Source organism: Canis lupus, chromosome 22 (assembly GCF_048164855.1).
Source record: "Canis lupus baileyi chromosome 22, mCanLup2.hap1, whole genome shotgun sequence".
Lineage (NCBI taxonomy): Eukaryota > Metazoa > Chordata > Mammalia > Carnivora > Canidae > Canis > Canis lupus.
Window position 1 is genome coordinate 42178125 of NC_132859.1, and position 17203 is coordinate 42195327.

Genomic DNA, 17203 nt, shown 5'->3' on the forward strand with positions numbered 1-17203 from the left:
GCATTGACCCAGGCAAGCATCGGAGCATGGCAAGAGGAGACAACTGGCCAGTTCATATGTTCCAATTCTCCCAGTCTCTTGAATGAAAAACTGATCTTTACATTAAAAAGGGCTTTCCCATGAACAATTTAGGGAAATTCTGACAGTTACAGTCTTGTTGGGAAGGCATTACATGTGCAAACCCAGTCTTGTATGCAGGGACACAAGACATCAGGGCCAATAGAGAGCCTGACTTCAGCCAATAGTCACAGAGTATGGGCTGCACCCCAGCACCGTCACATAGATCAATTTCCCTGGTTACCTGTCCTTGAATCACTTAGCACACTACAAACATCTCAGCCCTTCCAACAAACATCCATTGCTACCTAGATTTCCAAAAGACTTCTCTGGATCACCTCACCTACTGACTTAATCCTGGCCATGTGTTAGCAGGGTTTGACTCAGGAACCTCAAGGAAGTAGATAGGAGTGGGTTGGAGAGATAGTGGTGAGAGGGGCATGGCTGTCTTCTGGTGGCTCGTGACAGAGCGAGGGAGAGAGGTACGCGTGACCAACAATTATAACACCATGTGGTGAGGTTTAAATGAAGCTGAACCCTGTGTGTCTGGCACCCACAAGTAAGGCTGACCAACTGGGGGGCAGGAGGCAGAAGGCAGGATAAGGAGAGGCGGGTTGTGGAGTTGCAGCAGCTTGGCTGGTCTTATAAAATAAGTAGTAGGCATAGGGCAAGGAAAGCTGGGCTTTCTGGAGAGGGCGCAGAAGGACGGGTGCAGAGATCAGCGAGCCATGGTCTATCTGTGGGAGAAGGGGAGCACTGTGGTTCTGGGGGTGTTGCAATCCTGGGAGCCGATGCTGCAGAGGGAGGTGGGAATGGGATCACGAAGGGTCTCGTGTGCCAACGGAAGGAGGCCAAGCTCTCCTGTAGGTTATTGGGAAAAAGCAGAGGGCTTTGAAGAGGAAGTTTTGTAATTAGCTTTGCTTTTTAGGACTAGAACTGGGTATTCTTTCTTCCTTGCCAGCCTGTGGGGATAAATGAAGTTACAGTGATCGGGAGGTCATGTTTTGCTCCCATAATTTCATTTTCTCCTCCCAACTACTGAACCGAAGGACCCTATCCCAGCGGCGATATCTCAGGGAGGCCCTGAGGGGGAGGCTCCTCCTGGGTCTAACTCTGAGGTCTGCGGCTGCCAGCCTCAGGCTGAAGTTGGCCTCCCTGCCTCCTACCAGCTCTCCTGCCCCCATCCACACCATCCATGCTCCCCTCTTCTGAAGGTAGGGTGTTCTTTCTTCTCTGTGTTCTGTCTTGTCACGGGGCCCCACGGCAGGGTTACCGAGGCCCAGGGGTATCACAGGACTTTTGTCAACCTTCTTCTTTTTGTTTTTAAGACTTTATTTTCTATTTATCTATAAATATTTTATTTTTTATTTATTTTTTAAAAATATTTTATTTATTTATTCATGAGAGACCAGAGAGAGAGGCAGAGACACAGGCAGAGGGAGAAGCAGACTCCACGCAGGGAGCCCGACGTGGGACTCGATCCGGGTCTCCAGGATCACACCCTGGGCTGAAGGCGGCGCTAAACCACTGAGCCACTGGGGCTGTATAAAAATATTTTATATATAAATAAATAAAATATGTATATATGTACATAATAAAGATGAAGATTAAGGTTTACCATTAAACTTTTACTTTGAGACTCATCACTTTTTTCCCAGAGCACAGGGGTGGGGGTGGATTTGAGGCTCACTTTTAAAGAAACGTTTGCCTGTTTGGCCTTTTGCTGGGATGCTTTTCAGCCTCCCCTGAGGCAGGTCATCAGTGCAAGTTTACAGTTGTGTTTAAGTGAATTCCTAGCAACTCAGAAATATTTTAGGAGGCCAATTGAATTTTGGAAGCTTCTCTGTGGTTAATGCAGTGCTTCTTTTGTTGAGGGTCAAAGTCATGTAGAGGAAAGCAGAAGACACTGTGGAGGTAGGTAGGTCCAGAATTAGACCAAAGAAGCTCAAGCCCTGATCCTGCCACTTACCGTGTGACCTTGGACAGGTTACTTAGCTTTGTTCTGCCTCAGTTTTGTCATCTATAAAATAGGGATGCTAACAGTATCTACGACATAAAATTGTGATGATTAGTTGAATGAAGCATAGAACTGTGCCTTTAGTACTTCTGATGTGCAGCCGTTTTTTGCTTTGAGGGACAAGGAGGGGGGCAATGTGATTGGTGAAGTTGCAATGGTGTAGGAGCGGTTACATTAGTGGCACTTTCAGATGGCCAAGCTGTGGGACACTGCTTTGCCTTGCAAATTAGCATAGTCCTAGAAGGTTGGAGACTATTTTTCTCTGGAGAAGATTCAGGTGACTGCTGCCAACTGTTTTTATGGGGGATTTAAAGTGTTGCTTTGCCCAGAGTCAGGGGAATAGATAATCTGACCCTGATGTGTATGGTCTCTGTGAGATTCTGTGGCTCCCATTGTGCAGTGTGGAAGAGTTTGGAAAAGTAAGCTGTTAAAAAAGACAAGTTGCAAGAGGAAAAAAAATATGCCCCTTGGACTCTTGCACTCAGGGGGGTTCTGAGACCAAGGTACGGTGGCTCAGAGACTAATTGAATAATTGCTAGAAGCCCCCAGCTCCCCGTCAGCAGAAGAGGCTCCAGGGGCAGAAGTTAACTGAGCTGCTCACGAAGGAAGTCTGGGTCTTCCCACTCTGGCCGCAGAGCCTTGGGCTGCTGCTCACTGCTTAGCCGGGAAGGCAGGAAGTGTCCTCATGAAGTTCATTGTCTCAAGCTGTTCTTCTTGTTGATAGGCAGGAAATGCTGTATGACTGCTGAAAGCCCAAGAGGCTGCACAAACCCAGTGTCACAGCAGTTTTTTGCCCCAGACTTAGTAGGTGGGACAGATGGAGTGCTCACTGTGGCCAGGCGAGATGGCACTCTGTGCAGGGGGCTTGCATCCCCATGTTCTTTGGCGATTTCTGGTGCTAGTGGATTTTATGGGGCGGACCAACCACCAAGAGAAGGGATGTCTTTTCTCCACACTCCAACCCTCCATTTTTGTGTAAAAATAATTGTCTGTTTTCAAAAGCTTATTAATATTAAAACTTTAGGGATCCCTGAGTGGCGCAGCGGTTTGGCGCCTGCCTTTGGCCCAGGGCGTGATCCTGGAGACCCGGGATTGAATCCCATGTCGGGCTCCCGGTGCATGGAGCCTGCTTCTCCCTCTGCCTGTGTCTCTGCCTCTCTTTCTCTCTCTGTGTGTGTGACTATCATATATAAATAAAAATTTAAAAAAAATATTAAAGCTTTAGTGATTAAATAAAGTTGATTTTAGAAAAGAAAAAAAATCCCCTTTCCACCAAAATCATTTTTGCACATTTCCTTCAGACATAGCCTTGTTGTGAATATAATTTTAAAGATTTGCAACTATTAGTCAACTATATATAGTTTGGTCTTCACTCAACATTGTGTCGTAAACATCATTAGTATTGCTATATGATTTCATGATTATTCTTTAGAGTTTTATGACAAATATTCCACTGAGTTACTAGATCATCATTTATTTAGTCATTTCCTATTAGTGAACATTTAGATCATTTTTGACTTTGGCTATGATGGTGACTGCTGTGAGAGCATCTTTGTATTAATAGTTGGTTTCTTCTATTAAATCCTTCCTCTGGGTAAAATACAGGTAATAGGCTTACTGAGTTAATTGTTATGAACATTTTTTTTATTCTCCTTACTACACCTAATTTTCCAAAAGGGTTGAACCAATTTGTAATGTTACCAGCTATATACGCTACTACCATTTTCTGTTCAACTTTACTCACATTGCCTGTTGCCATTAAAACTTGTGTTATTAATTTTTATAGCTAAGACAGTACCCCACATCTGCTTCAATTGCATTTCTTGGATTATTACTGTCTTCCCTTTATCTGACCCTTTTGTCCAGGAACCCTTACCAATCCACCCACCCTGCTGGCCTTAATCTTCTATATATTCTATATGAATCTGTTTTCACTGATTCTTAAACCCGGGGAGGATCCCCCTGCCTGCCCCGGCTCCTGCCAGATTTGATCCTCTTCCAGGTTCTTCTAGTGTGCACGTTCTCTGTCGAGCCAACTCCTCCAGTTGTTTCAATTAAGGAATTACTGTTTCATGCTCTCTGGACAGCATTCCTCCCTCTCCTGATGGAAGGCACTAATTTAGACAATTAGTACAAGTGGGGAAGAGCATTTCCTCATACATTTGATGAGAATGTTTTCTCTTGGGGGAGTTGCCATATCCTTCCTTCATTTATTCATTCATTGCAAAAAATATTACTGAGTGCCTAAGATACTCTGGATAGTAGAGCTATGAAGGTGAAGTTATAGTCTCTGCCCTCATCCAACTCAAATTTTACTGGGGCACACACACCCACTATTAATAAGCAAGTGAGTGAATGAATAATATATCATGTGATAGGGACAAAATAACCAAATAGGTAAAGGGAGAGAATGCTGGGGAAATGTGGGCAATGGTAACCTGCAGCTACCTTGTACCAGCTCTTGAAAACTGTGTGCATCCCTCCTCCCAGCCTTCGTTCAGTGACCTCATGTTTGCAGCTAGAAATTGGTCGTGGTGAAATTATTTATATCACACATGTAAAATGCTACAATTCAAGGGCAGCTGGTGTTAAGCTTTTATCAGCACACAGCTGGATATAGGGTGGCCACTTTGCGTGGATGAATTAGGGAAGATCTCAGTGAGCAGGTGGCATTTGACAAGGAGGATATGAGGGCAGGAAACATCTGGGTTTTTTGGGGAAGAGCACTCTGGTTAGAGGGAACAGCCAGTGTGAAGTCCTTGGGGTTAGGTGTGATTGGAATGTTTTAGAAACAGCAAGGATCCAAGTGTAGCTATAGCATATTTGGAAGGAGTGGGGAGCAGAAGAAGGGTGACAAGTGATGGGGCCCAGGGGGAGACTGGTAGGAGATAAGATCAGATGTAGTCTTTGTAGGTTTTTGTAAATATTTTGTATTTTACTCCTATTTGAGATGGAAGTCATTGGAGGATTTTGAGCTGAGAAGTGACAAGTTCTGATTTATGTTTTAAGGGATTACTCTGGCTGCTGTGTTGAGTATGGAACTGTAGGAGGACAGAATTCGCATCATTAGCAGGCTATTGAAATAAGCCAGGAGAGAGTTGATGATTGTTTTGATTGGTACTGGAAGTGAAGAATGGTTACATTCTGAATACACAGTGGAGGAAGAACCCACAGTATTTGCTGATGGATCAGATATGCTGTGTGTGGGAAAGGAGCCAAGGATGACCCCTTGCTATTAAGGCCTTTTCTTATATTAACTTTAAAAAGAATGTCTTAGTTTAGAAAGATTTGAGGCATAGCAGCAGAGTCTATCATTTACCTCTTTGGCGTTTCTTTCTTTCTTTTACACAAATTTTATTCTGAGGAAAGATTTCTTTTTAACTCTGTTTGATTTTGAGCAGTCCAGTCCTAAGTAAGTCAATCAAGCACAACTGTGGGGAGAGTGCTAGAGGTTCACAAAAATCCATTCTCCTCCTTTCTCATACACAGCAGTAGGACTGACATTGGGCATGAGCACCAAGATGCATCTCTGGGACCAAGTGTGGGCCAAGGGGAAGGAGTGAAAGTATCAATTCCAGGTGATCCCCACACACAAAAGAAGACATCTTTCATCTTTTGAGCTCATAAGCTGAAACACAGATGTCAACATGCTGATGACTTGGCTTTGATGATAGAACCAAGAACCATGGAGTAATAGGATGGAGAAAACCGAGGTTTTGAGATGACCATGAAGAGCAGAGCTGCTGCCCCTCATTTGCCTCAAGACTGCTATGTGAGAGAGAAAACGCAATCTTTTTAAAGTCACAAATTTACTGGAGGTATTTTCGGCACAGCAGCTTAACCTTTACCCTAATATAAGAGCCCATTCCAAAACAAATGAATCAATCAACAGAAAATCAGAAATTTGGAAGCAACATAATTCAGGTGAGGAGTGAACCTGCAGGATCATAACCTTTAGGTGAGTATTAAATGAAGGGAGACCAAGGGCAGAGACCATCCAGGAGCTGGGAATACCTACAGAAGGCTGGCCATGATTTTGGTGGCAATAGTGAGAACATTTTTATACTGGAAACAGTGAGGAGAAAGATATTGGGTGAAGGGGAGGATAGAATGCTGTCATTTCAATGCAAGAAGATTTTCCCATCATGAGACCTGCGTGTACTGGAAGTGGGGGCTGAAGTCAATAGCGTAGAGGGGAAGTTGTTCTGTTGTGAAGAAGGCAAAACATGAGAAATCGTCCTGGGAGAAGACGTCTTTGCAGTCACTGAGGAGGAGGGTAGGAATGATCCAGTAGGTCTTTTGGAAAATATGTCTTTTATTGGTCATGCACTAACCTTGATCTATGCTAAGGGAGGGGGAAATAGACACCTAACAACCTTCCACATTAAAGTTAATAGGGAATCTCCTATAAAGTCTAAGGGCAGAATATGGCATGATGAATCTGTATGATTATTTCATGAAGCTTCCCAAAGATAAATAAGGCTCTTAAGAGACGTGTTTATTGGTGAACAATTTATATCGGTGTACGTAGCATCAGCTGGAATGTAATACACAATTGCTGAGGATAAGGCAGGAAACGATTACCAAGTTTGGCTCCAGCTGGCGCTGCCCCCGTGGGAATGCAGTAAATAACTGCCGAATCACAATGAAGATAAATTGGTGCACTGGGTGAACACTTCCAGAGAGCCCGCACGTACCTCTTTCCTCTCTTTAAGGAGCTGGTATTGCCTGGCCCTTGGGGGAAGCAGCAAGGCTTCCCTCGAAGACCAGTCTAGAGGCCAGGTCATCATCTTTGGCAGGAGGAAAGGAGCCATGCCCCAATTCTCCAGGGTCCTATCCAGGCACCTGTGCAAGCCTGTTTCACTGGAGGGACTGGGCTTCCATCTTCTCCATAGCCCTGTGGGTGCCCACAGCTGGAAAAGATCCGTCCACTTTTCTTCTCTCTGCATCTTCCATGTTCTGTCATTCCACAGGGACATTCCTATGGTTTTATTCTTCACCCCCCTCCAAATATGTCTCTGTCTTCTGTGGTTTGGCTTTTACTCCCCGACTCTGCAGAGGCTGCTGTTGTTATCAATGCCCAGTGTGGTGGTCAATAAACATATGGGCTGGGAAGTGGGCCTGCTTGGGTAGATATCTTGGTCATGCCATGTGAGGACTTCAGTGTCAATAGATACCCAGAGAACAGAACACTCAAGGTTATGGATAGTTTCCAATGCATTCCCATGAGATGAAGGCTGGAAAAAGTGCCCAATTGATTTGGTGTTTTGGGAGGTAATCAATTACTTTAATTAACAATGGAAAACAGTTATCCAATGTTTCTGCATCTTAGACATCAAGCTAAGCTTTGTATTTATGTTTTTCAGGTAATCTTTAAAACACCTCTTCAATTAATAATACCTAACATTTATTGAGTGATTAACATGTGTCATGGGTCAGCTAACTCAATCCTCAGCTCTTTATGTCTACTTATCTCACTATGAACTCCATGAGGGCAGAAATTGACTCTAGCTTTTTCCTTATATTCCGACATGCTAGAACACTATAGGTATATTACAGGTACCCAATAAATTCTTTTTCAAAAGAATGGGTACATGAAAAAATGGATTGGGATCCAGCTGAGATTAGGTCCTAAGAGGCAATGGGTTTTTCCACCCTCATTATTTGGGTGCGTGTGCAGGGGTCTGTCTTCTTAGGTGAAAGTTTCTAGAAGAATTAAAAAAGACTATGAGATACAAGATACAGAAAATGGGGTGAAAAAATGAGTGTTAGCCTCTACCTGGTTAGGATTCTTCAAGGTAACCTGAATTGAAGAGGGTGGGGCAGGAGCAAGGACCATTTTGGGGAAGCCAGAAGTAGATACTACTAGGACTTATGTTAAACCAGTTGTGGTATATTATTTGTCACAACAATTATTCCTCAACCATGCCTCTTTGCAATATGACTTTGCCGGTCTTCCCTTCAGGAGGTGAAGTCTCTCTACTTCTTGAATCTGAGTTGGCCTTCTGACTTACTTTAGCCAATAGAAATTGGCAGAAGTGACACCCTTCCAGTTCTGAGCCTATGACTCAAAAGGCTTTTTTCTCTTGAAAACCTGTACAGTCATGTGAACAAGCCCCAGGCTAGCTTGCTGGATGAAGACAGACCAAGTAGACCAGAGGAGCTAAGTCAGCCCAGCTGTCGGGGCAGGCCTCAGAGACATGAGAGTACAGGAAATGTCAACAAAGCCAACCAACAGCTGACCCATGTCTGCCTGCAGGTGCATGAGGCAGCTAAGCCAAGAACAGAAGGACCACCTGCTGAGCCCAGTCCCAGTTGCCAGGACACAGTATCATGAGCTGGATTAATGGTATGGTTTTAGGCCACTTAGTTTGGGGTTGTTTGTTATACAGGTATAGATAACTAATACATCATTTAACAAAATTTGGGTGGAGGGTGGGAATCTGAGTATCAGAGTAAGCAGTGTGTGTCCCTTACTCCACACTCAACTTTCACTGCAAACAAATGCCATTATTTGTTTACACTTAACTTGCCCAGGTGTTGCTGGAAAAGATTTCTTTTTTCTTCTTTTTTAAAGATTTATTTATTTGAGAGAGAGAGAGAGTACAAATGGAGAGAGGGGCAGAGGGGAAGAATTTCCAGCAGACTCCACACTGAGCATGGAACAAAATGAAGGGCTCAATCCCACAATGCACAAGATCATGACCTGAGCTGAAACCAAGAGTCGGCACTCAGCTGACTGAGCCACTCAGGCACCCCATAGGGGAATATATCTGGCTAATGTCTAGTCAGTGGCAGAGCCAATAAATCAGTTCATCTACAACCTGTCTGCAAAGGCTTAGTTCCGGAGCTCCCTGCATCTTTGGACATTAGCCCCAAGGAAATCCAGCATCCATGGCTACAGTGCCCACAAAGGATATTTGTCAGTTCCTGCTGCTAGCTCTCTGGAGGTGTGCAGTGATGGGTGGGCACCATAAGGTAAAGACTGTGGCACTGACTAACTATGGGACTTAAAGTCCTAGAGCCTCAGTTTCTTCATCAGTAAAATAGGGACAGTCCCGCTTGCCTCCTAGGGATTACTAGTAGGATGAAATGAAATAGTACATGTGTGGAGCCTATCTCATTATAGGATTGGGGTGAGTAGTGAGGGAAATCATGCAAGGGTGAGACCTAGCATAACTGACCTTGGGAAAGATGTCTTCCCCCACATGAATGAGGAGATAATCCTGGTGCGCCCTTGCCGGCCATAAGCCTAATGTACAATGATCTCTGAGCCATTGGAGGAGGCCTGGGGCAGGGGGGACTTCCCCTTTGCCTCAGAAATCATGTGCCTTGCAGTGGAGCCCTCCTTTAAAGACTTAGCTGACGCCCCGATCAGGACGGGGCTGTACTCTTGGCAAAACTTCTCTGTTCTTTGTGCTAGCAATGTAGTGTTTAGTGAATTTCTTCCTGTTTTTGAGCCCAGAAGTGATTGTGTTGGTGGCCAGGGCACGTGTTTTCCTCACAAGAGAACATGGGAGTGGGAATGGTTTGCTCATTTGCAGCCAGTTCCCTCCTGCCCCCCTCAGTCTGCACCTCCACCCATCAGCATTGCTCCAATTCCTATGGGTCAGCAGGCTGGGCCCAGGGGTATAGATTTATGTCTATCAGAAGTTTGATTGAGGGCTAGCAAGAGTCATTTGAGATGTGATGACAATCACAGGGCCAGACCCTACAGTTGTGGCTGCTGTTTCTTTTCACAGACTTTTCTCAGGGGCCTTCTGTCTTAAGCAGTTGCCAATACTTGCTAAAAAGCTTCATATTTCCCCATAGCCCTAGGAAACTTTTTTTTAAAGGATTTTACTTATTTATTTATTCATGAGAGACACAGAGAGAGAGAGAGAGGCACAGACACAGGCAGAGGGAGAAGCAGGCTCCATGCAGGGAGCCTGATATGGGACTTGATCCCAGGTCTTCAGGATCACATAGCCCTAGGACACTCTAAAGGAGAAAACATTCAAGCTTTGGGTCATCTACTTTTTTTGTCACCCCTTCGCATTCCATATTCTTCCAGAATTTTTGTACACACACACAGGCCACACTGATATACATGCATACATACATATATGTATGTAGTTCTCCAAATTCATGTGTGGGTATACATATGACAAGACAATACATGTATGCAAATGCATACATACATGTATATATGTAAAATGGATTGGACTGATTAGTGGCGTCTTGTTTTCACTTAATATATCAAAACATCTTTTCTGATCAGTAAACCTTTAGTAAAAGATGACAACCTGGTGCCATGGAGGGGAAGTCTTGCTTGACATTATCTTTTTCTTTTTTTAAAGATTCTATTAACTTATTCATGAGAGGCACAGAAAGAGAGAGGCAGAGACATAGGCAGAAGGAGAAGCAGGCTCCATGCAGGGAGCCTGATGTGGGACTCGATTCCTGGATTCCAGGATCATGCCCTGAGCCGAAGACAGATGCTCAACTGCTAAGCCAGCCATCCAGGCGTCCCTACAGTATCTTTTCAAGAACTGAATTTGAATGTCTTAGGAAGGGGCATGTCTCCTTCGGTCCCTGACTGGCCCTGAGGGTGTTTGAGATGGCCATCTCAAGTTTGATTTCCTTATTGATGATTATTAGTATCCTACCATATCAATCGTTATTTCTCAGTAGTAACTGGCATTTGGGATCAGGCAATTCCCTGTTTTCCTGGACTATTTTGTATATTGAAGGACACTTAGCATCTCTGACTTCTACTGACTCATGCCAGGAGTGCCCCTAGGTCAGTGTGACAACCCAAACTGACCCTGTGCATGGCCAAACAGTACCATCTATTACTATGGATTGTCCTTCATAGATATGTCTGAGTATAAAGATCATGCATTGTAGTTTATCTGGGGGCAGTCCCAGGCACTCTTGTAGTCCAGATGTACTTATTAATAGTACCGCTTTCCTCTATGAAATGTCCTTGTTTGGGTGATAAACCATTGGTCACTCTAAGACTGTATTTTGGAATTGGTTAGATTTGTCAGAGTTCTGGACAGGAGATGTTAGACATGCTACATGTGTTCAGTATGTCTTCCCAGAATTAACCCATTTGTCTGATGGTGGATGGCTTCCACTGGGCAGTGCCATGGACATATTCAATCCCTGCTCCAGGGCTCAACATCAGGGCATTCAGTGACAAGGGCACATTAAAAAAAAAAAAAAAAAGAGTGAATAGATAATTGGCTTAAAGCCAGAACTAGACTGGAGAAACAGGATGTCTGGTGATCCCTTGGATTCAAGAAGACCCGGAACTTGCAAGGAGGGACAACTTCTTTTATCCACCCTCTGTGAAACCCCAAACAATGAGACAGGCTGTGAATATGTTATTAATCTTTATGTTATGCACTGTGTGGATATCTGTGCTTTACATGTAAAGATTAATAATTTCTCACTGAAGCAACTTTTGCCTCTGTAGGGGTAAAACCACTCCTGTTGAGAAGGCATGGCCTAGAGAGTTCAGCTCAGGACTGACGTTTTATAGACTAAATCCAGAGAAAGGAAGGGGAGTAGGACCTCAGTGTGTCAAGGGTTTCAGGGCCCTCTCACCCTCTCCACCTTGGAAACTGGCATTTTCCCTGAGCCCATCCACAGGTGGAAGGTCAGCTTTGTTTGCAACCCCCAGCCATGGGTTATAGAGATCACTCAGGCCAGAGCCAGAACTCAGGGTTCCCAAGTCTTGGGCTAGAGCTCACCACTTTAGTCTCTTCTGTCTCTCTCTGGATTTCTTCCTAAGATGCTTAAACCTCCATTCCCATTTACATCTCAAAGATGGAATAGGTTTGTTTGGAAGGACCAAATATCTCAGAGAGAAGGCTCCCAGAAGCTTCAGGATGTGTGTTCAATAGTCACATACAAGGCAAACATGGTGGAGTGAGACTCTTTCTATGGGCTGGTTGGAGAGATAGATTCCATCGTATTTGACTTTAGAAACTTTGTAATTGACCTCCTCATGAGAGGACACATGCTTCACTCACGGTGGGCTCCAGAAAGGTTTTCCCCAGGAGTCATGCCTGGGAGCAGCTGGTTATCTGGGATATGGAAGAGGATTCACCCCAAACATCCTGAATGTAAAGGAGCTGGGTTCTCAACATGGAAGATAGCTGGAGCTGACCTGGCTGCAGACCCTGCTTCTGCCTAATGCTGTTTCCAGCTGGATCCTTAAGCATTTAAAGCCAGCCCCATGCAGGAAATGTGTCTTGTGTTGAAAGCTGAGGTTCTTGCTATTGTTCATTCTTATTTATGGCCTTTTATGGAATTGGTGCTCCTTTAAAGAGACCTGTCAGCTATTCCTTGTGGGCAGCTCTGTTTATTGACACACAATATGCTCTGTGTTAGTTATGCATGAATCATCGGCATTACTACAATCTGGAAGACCACAAAATTTTATAAGAGGTGGTGCCTTTCCTTCTCTCAGGTTTCTCATATGTCCCCTTAGAACTTGCTCATCTGACCTCACTTTGGATTCATGCTTTTCACTAGGAATGGTGTATTGCTACTGGATTTTAAAAATTAAAACTATTCTGAATATATGTGGTAAGAAATATTTTAGGGACCATTTACATGTTAGTATCAATAGTAATCTACATAATATTATTTATTGGTTTCCATGGGCCAGATCTATGCTGAGCATTTCCATGAACAAACTCATTTAATCCTCATAGCTATATTGTGATATATGAATTCCCTCCATGATAAAACCGAGGCTCAAAGAAGTGAAGTAACTTGATCATGAGTACACAGCTGCTGAATGCCAGAGTATTATACTGGCTTAGAGAACTCAGAGGAAGAGTGCCCCATTTACCTGTTCTTTCTGAGATGGAAAGAACTTTTAGCATGTCTGCTTACCAGGAATGCAGCATGAGGTCGCAAAGTCAGATCTGGATGTGAGTAGCAGCACCTACCCTGCCTATATTAAGTATATAAAGATTGAATCTACAATCTGCATGACTAAGGTCTTTTTAATTGTAGGTTGTGATGGCTTTTATAAAAGATGGCCTAACATATATACATACCTCTCCCTACATGTCTATATACAACACACACATACATACACATGCACACATGCAGTGTTGATAGGCTTATATCAGGTTGCTCACAGTTGGACAAGCTGTTTTGGGGATTAGGATTTCTGGATTGGAAGAGGCCTAAGAGATCACCACATTTACAAATGAGGACAACAAAGTTTGGTGAGAGAGTTCTTTGTTACTTTCCCCAGGGCCAGCGAAATGACAGTGAGGTTAGGTAGAAACCAAAAGAGTTGTAACATGCAAATGTGATGTTAGAAACTTGGATCATCTGCGAGAGGAACACAGTCCAGACTGGGAGAGGAGCAGACTGGAACCAGAGAGATAATCATGATGGTGGGAGGAGTGGGAAGGGATTGTTCAGGGGGCTGCACAGTGCTATCTGAAAGGCAGGGTATTCAGAAAGCTTTACACCTGAGTTGACCTGATGCCGTTTCTTCTTCGTGTGTCCTCATTTTTCTTTCCATAGGCAATGTATAGTGCCCCATGGCTGCATATCTATGGGTAATTTGGTTTCGCTGTGTTCAGGGAGGCTGGCTTAAGAGTATGCACTTGACATCTTGCCAGGACGCTGAATTTTGAAGTGTATTAGAAGGTATCTCCAAGGGGAAGTCAACTTTCAAGACTAAAAGTGGCCTGCACTGAGTTCACCAAGTCTCAGGTAAGATGAGAGTGAAGGGTTTGATTCCCAAAGGAGGTCAGGGCCTGTTGGTCTTTATAGAGATGACTTCAGGAGCCAAATTCTATACTAATCTCACCCACAATCCTCCCACACTCCACATCGTCTACCCATTCTTCCCTCAGATGCTGAGTTGACCCCATACTCATCTTTCCCCATCTTCCTGCAAATGCCTGGTCCCAGTCCAAACTAGATGAAAGAGTACTAACAAATAATCCAAGTCCACAGCTGACAAAACAACCCACAGCACACGTCCTGTGCCCAGATGGGGACTGGGGTCAACTGTGTCATCTGTCTTTATGGAAGAGAGCATGTTATTATGCTAATTACAGTGTACTGGGCTTTACTGGGAACCAAAAATAGAGATATGTGGCTTCTAGGGACAGGCACCAACATTCCTTTGGCTTCCTTTGCTATGTGATTTTTGAAAGAAATCTTTGCCATGATTAGAAAAGGTGGGGAGGGGGCTTCCAGAAGATATGCTGCCTTAGGCATTTTGGGAAGGGCAGGTGCATATGACCTATGCCACTGTCACATTTTGCCCTCTTCATGATGCTGTTCCCTGTGGTCATGTGTGATTGCAAAAGAAATAAAACAGGCAACCCCACTCTGTCTTCTACTCCAGCCTTTCGATTTCCAGGCTCTTCACATCTCTTAATGAGGAGTTGCACACCACAACCCAGCTTGGGTGGGCCCCAGAGACGTTTTCCCTGGAGAAGAAATTGGAGAGAGTTTCATGCTGACTCTGCAACAGGATAAGAGAAGGAATTAGCATTTATTGAGCTCCCGCTGTGTGCTCTTCTGCGCCAGATGCTTTTGCTGAACACCGCAAAATCTCTGGAAGGTAAATGAAGAATTGAAAGCTCTGGATAAAGAAGCCAAGGGTGGAGCTGGATTCTGGGGCCAAGTCTGTTCACTCCAAGCTCAAGTTCTTCCTGTGTATATCCACTGCAGAAAGAACAGACTTCTTAGTGGCTTAGCTGCCTGTGTGATATCTCTTGGGAGATACAGTGGAAGTGCAATGGGACAGGACAGGAAACATTCTTACTATTTCTGTTCTTAGATAGACATAATCAACTGATGTTCACAAACTCAAATGCCTTTGGTGGCTTGGTGAGATGCGTAAATGTGAGTGAAGTATGGTGAATAGGGAGTTGGGGGGACAGATCTATAATGGAACCAGGGCACAGACGTCCCATCAGAAGACATCAGCATTCACATTTTTAAAAACATTGTTGGCCAAACCAAACATGTCTGTGAACCAGTCAGGACCAAGGACTGCCATTTCAGGACTGCTAATTCAGATGCCCCTCTAAGTGTCAAAGGCATTGTGTAATGTTTGATTTCTTAATTTTTTTTTAAAGGAGAATAAATTTGTTACCTACACAAATTAAAAACTATATATGCATACATGCAGAAATACACATGTGTATGTGTGTATTATATATTTATATATATCTTGAGTGGAAGGAATATGATGAGTGTTACATTATTATTTGTACTTTCTCTTCAAATTCCTTTTACATGTTAAAAGAAAATATAGCATGTGAGAACTAAAAGCAACCTTAGTGCTTTAATCTAACTTCCTCATTTTATAGATTAAAAGAACTGAGGTCCAGAGAGAAAGAATCTTCTCAGTTTCACGTAGCTGCTGGGAGAGCCAGACCTGGGCCCCTGAGTCCTTGTCCATCATCCCTTTCACTACAGGCTCATCCATGCAGAAGTGTGTGTGCTAGACAGGAGTCAAAACAACATGAATGGATATATTTGCAGCAATGGTTTACACTGCTTTAAGGTCAAGTCTAGGTAGCGTGACTATGTCCAGTTGGCAGAGGAGGACCAACAGAATTTGCTTTGAGGCCTCCTGGCTAAGTGCACTGTATGAGGGAGTAAAGATGTGAGCCTGGTGTTCTAACACAAATCCACTTGGCTTGGGTTATTTCTCTGCTATGAGAGTCTAAGTGGAGCAACCGTAAGGAGGATGTCCTTGGTCTGAGAATGGAGCAGTGGAGTCTTTTCTCTGAATGGAGCAAGAGGTTCTGAGTGGACAAGTGAAGGGAGAATTTTCTTTAAACGAAATTTAAAACCCCACATCCACTGGGCTGAAATTTGTTCTGACTCTAGATGAAAGGTGCTTTGAATTCCTTGGGAAAAGAATCAGAATATTAGAGCTGGAAAGAACTATGAAGAATAACCAGTCAAATTCCTCATTACCAATGGGGAAAGGTGCAAGAAAGGAAGACATGATCATCCTTAGAGCGTGTGAGTTTTGGGAAAATAGTTCATGCAGGGTCCCTGTCTATATAAAAAATTTGAAACAATAATAAGAAAGTATAATTTTAAAATAATATAATACATATTATAATAATAATAAAATTATAATTAGGAAATAAAATCATTTTCTAATAAGGATATTATAAAATTCATGGACCCATATAAGGCATAGTAATTTATCAGTGAAGATTTGGAATAATGAGTATAGAAGAGGCACATGTGTATTTGTTTGTTGTCCTGTCAGTGCATGTGAATATTCCTTGTGGACTCCAGGCATTGTATCTTCCTTTTTTGGTTCATAAACCATCTCTTCACATTCTTTATTGTGAAATACACCTGGGTAATTTAATATCTCCTACTATGAGAAAAATATAGCAACACTCATAGTGCTATGTCTCCTTGGAACCTCTTTGTATTGAAACAAAATAGATCTTCTTGCTTCTGTGGTTCCTTAATGCCATCTATTTAATGCTGGTCTTATCATTACTCATGGCATTGCATCATGTTCTGCGCTACTTGTGAATAATGGCTTCCAGTGACTCTCTCAGAGATTGTGACTGTGCTTCATTGATGATGATCACTGTATCAGTCAGGGTCAAAGAAACAGAATCAGTAGGATATGTATACATTAAGAAATTTATTGTAAGAAATCAGTTATGCAATTGTGAGACCTGGATAAGCAAGTATGAACTCCATCGGGAAGACTGTTGGGAAGGTGGGCTGGAACTTGTAGGCATGAAACAACACTCCTATTCACAGGTAGAATTTCTTCTTCAGGAAAGCCTCAGTTCTGCACTTAAAGCCTTTCAACTGATTGGATGAGGCCCATTTGGATGTCAGGATAATCTTCACATGAAGTGAATTTATTAGAGATGTTTATCATATCTATTTAGATTAATATTTACTTGAGAATGTGGGACTGTTGCCATGTCAAGATGGCACATAAAACTGACCATCGCAATTATAAATGCGAATTTTACCTAGAATATTCTGGAAAATATGAATGATACCTCATTTTCTGGTCATGTTAAATTTCCTGTTTAGAATTTTATAGCATAAATGTAGAATAACATATCCTCCAACTATATCTTCTACTGAATTCTC

At 43.2% G+C, this 17203-nt stretch overlaps 1 long non-coding RNA gene across 3 annotated transcripts in view; it reads left to right on the forward strand.

Moving 5' to 3' along the window:
• LOC140614500 (uncharacterized) overlaps positions 1–16088 on the forward strand; it is an 81416-nt gene extending 65328 nt beyond the window's left edge. For 2 of the 3 annotated variants that reach the window (XR_012015353.1, XR_012015354.1), the window contains 3 exons: positions 8177–8423; positions 13616–13807; positions 14451–16088. This is a non-coding gene — a long non-coding RNA (uncharacterized lncRNA). The remainder of the gene's footprint in view (positions 1–8176; positions 8424–13615; positions 13808–14450) is intronic. The other variant, XR_012015355.1, reaches the window with a different exon arrangement.
• Positions 16089–17203: the final 1115 nt, after the last annotated feature.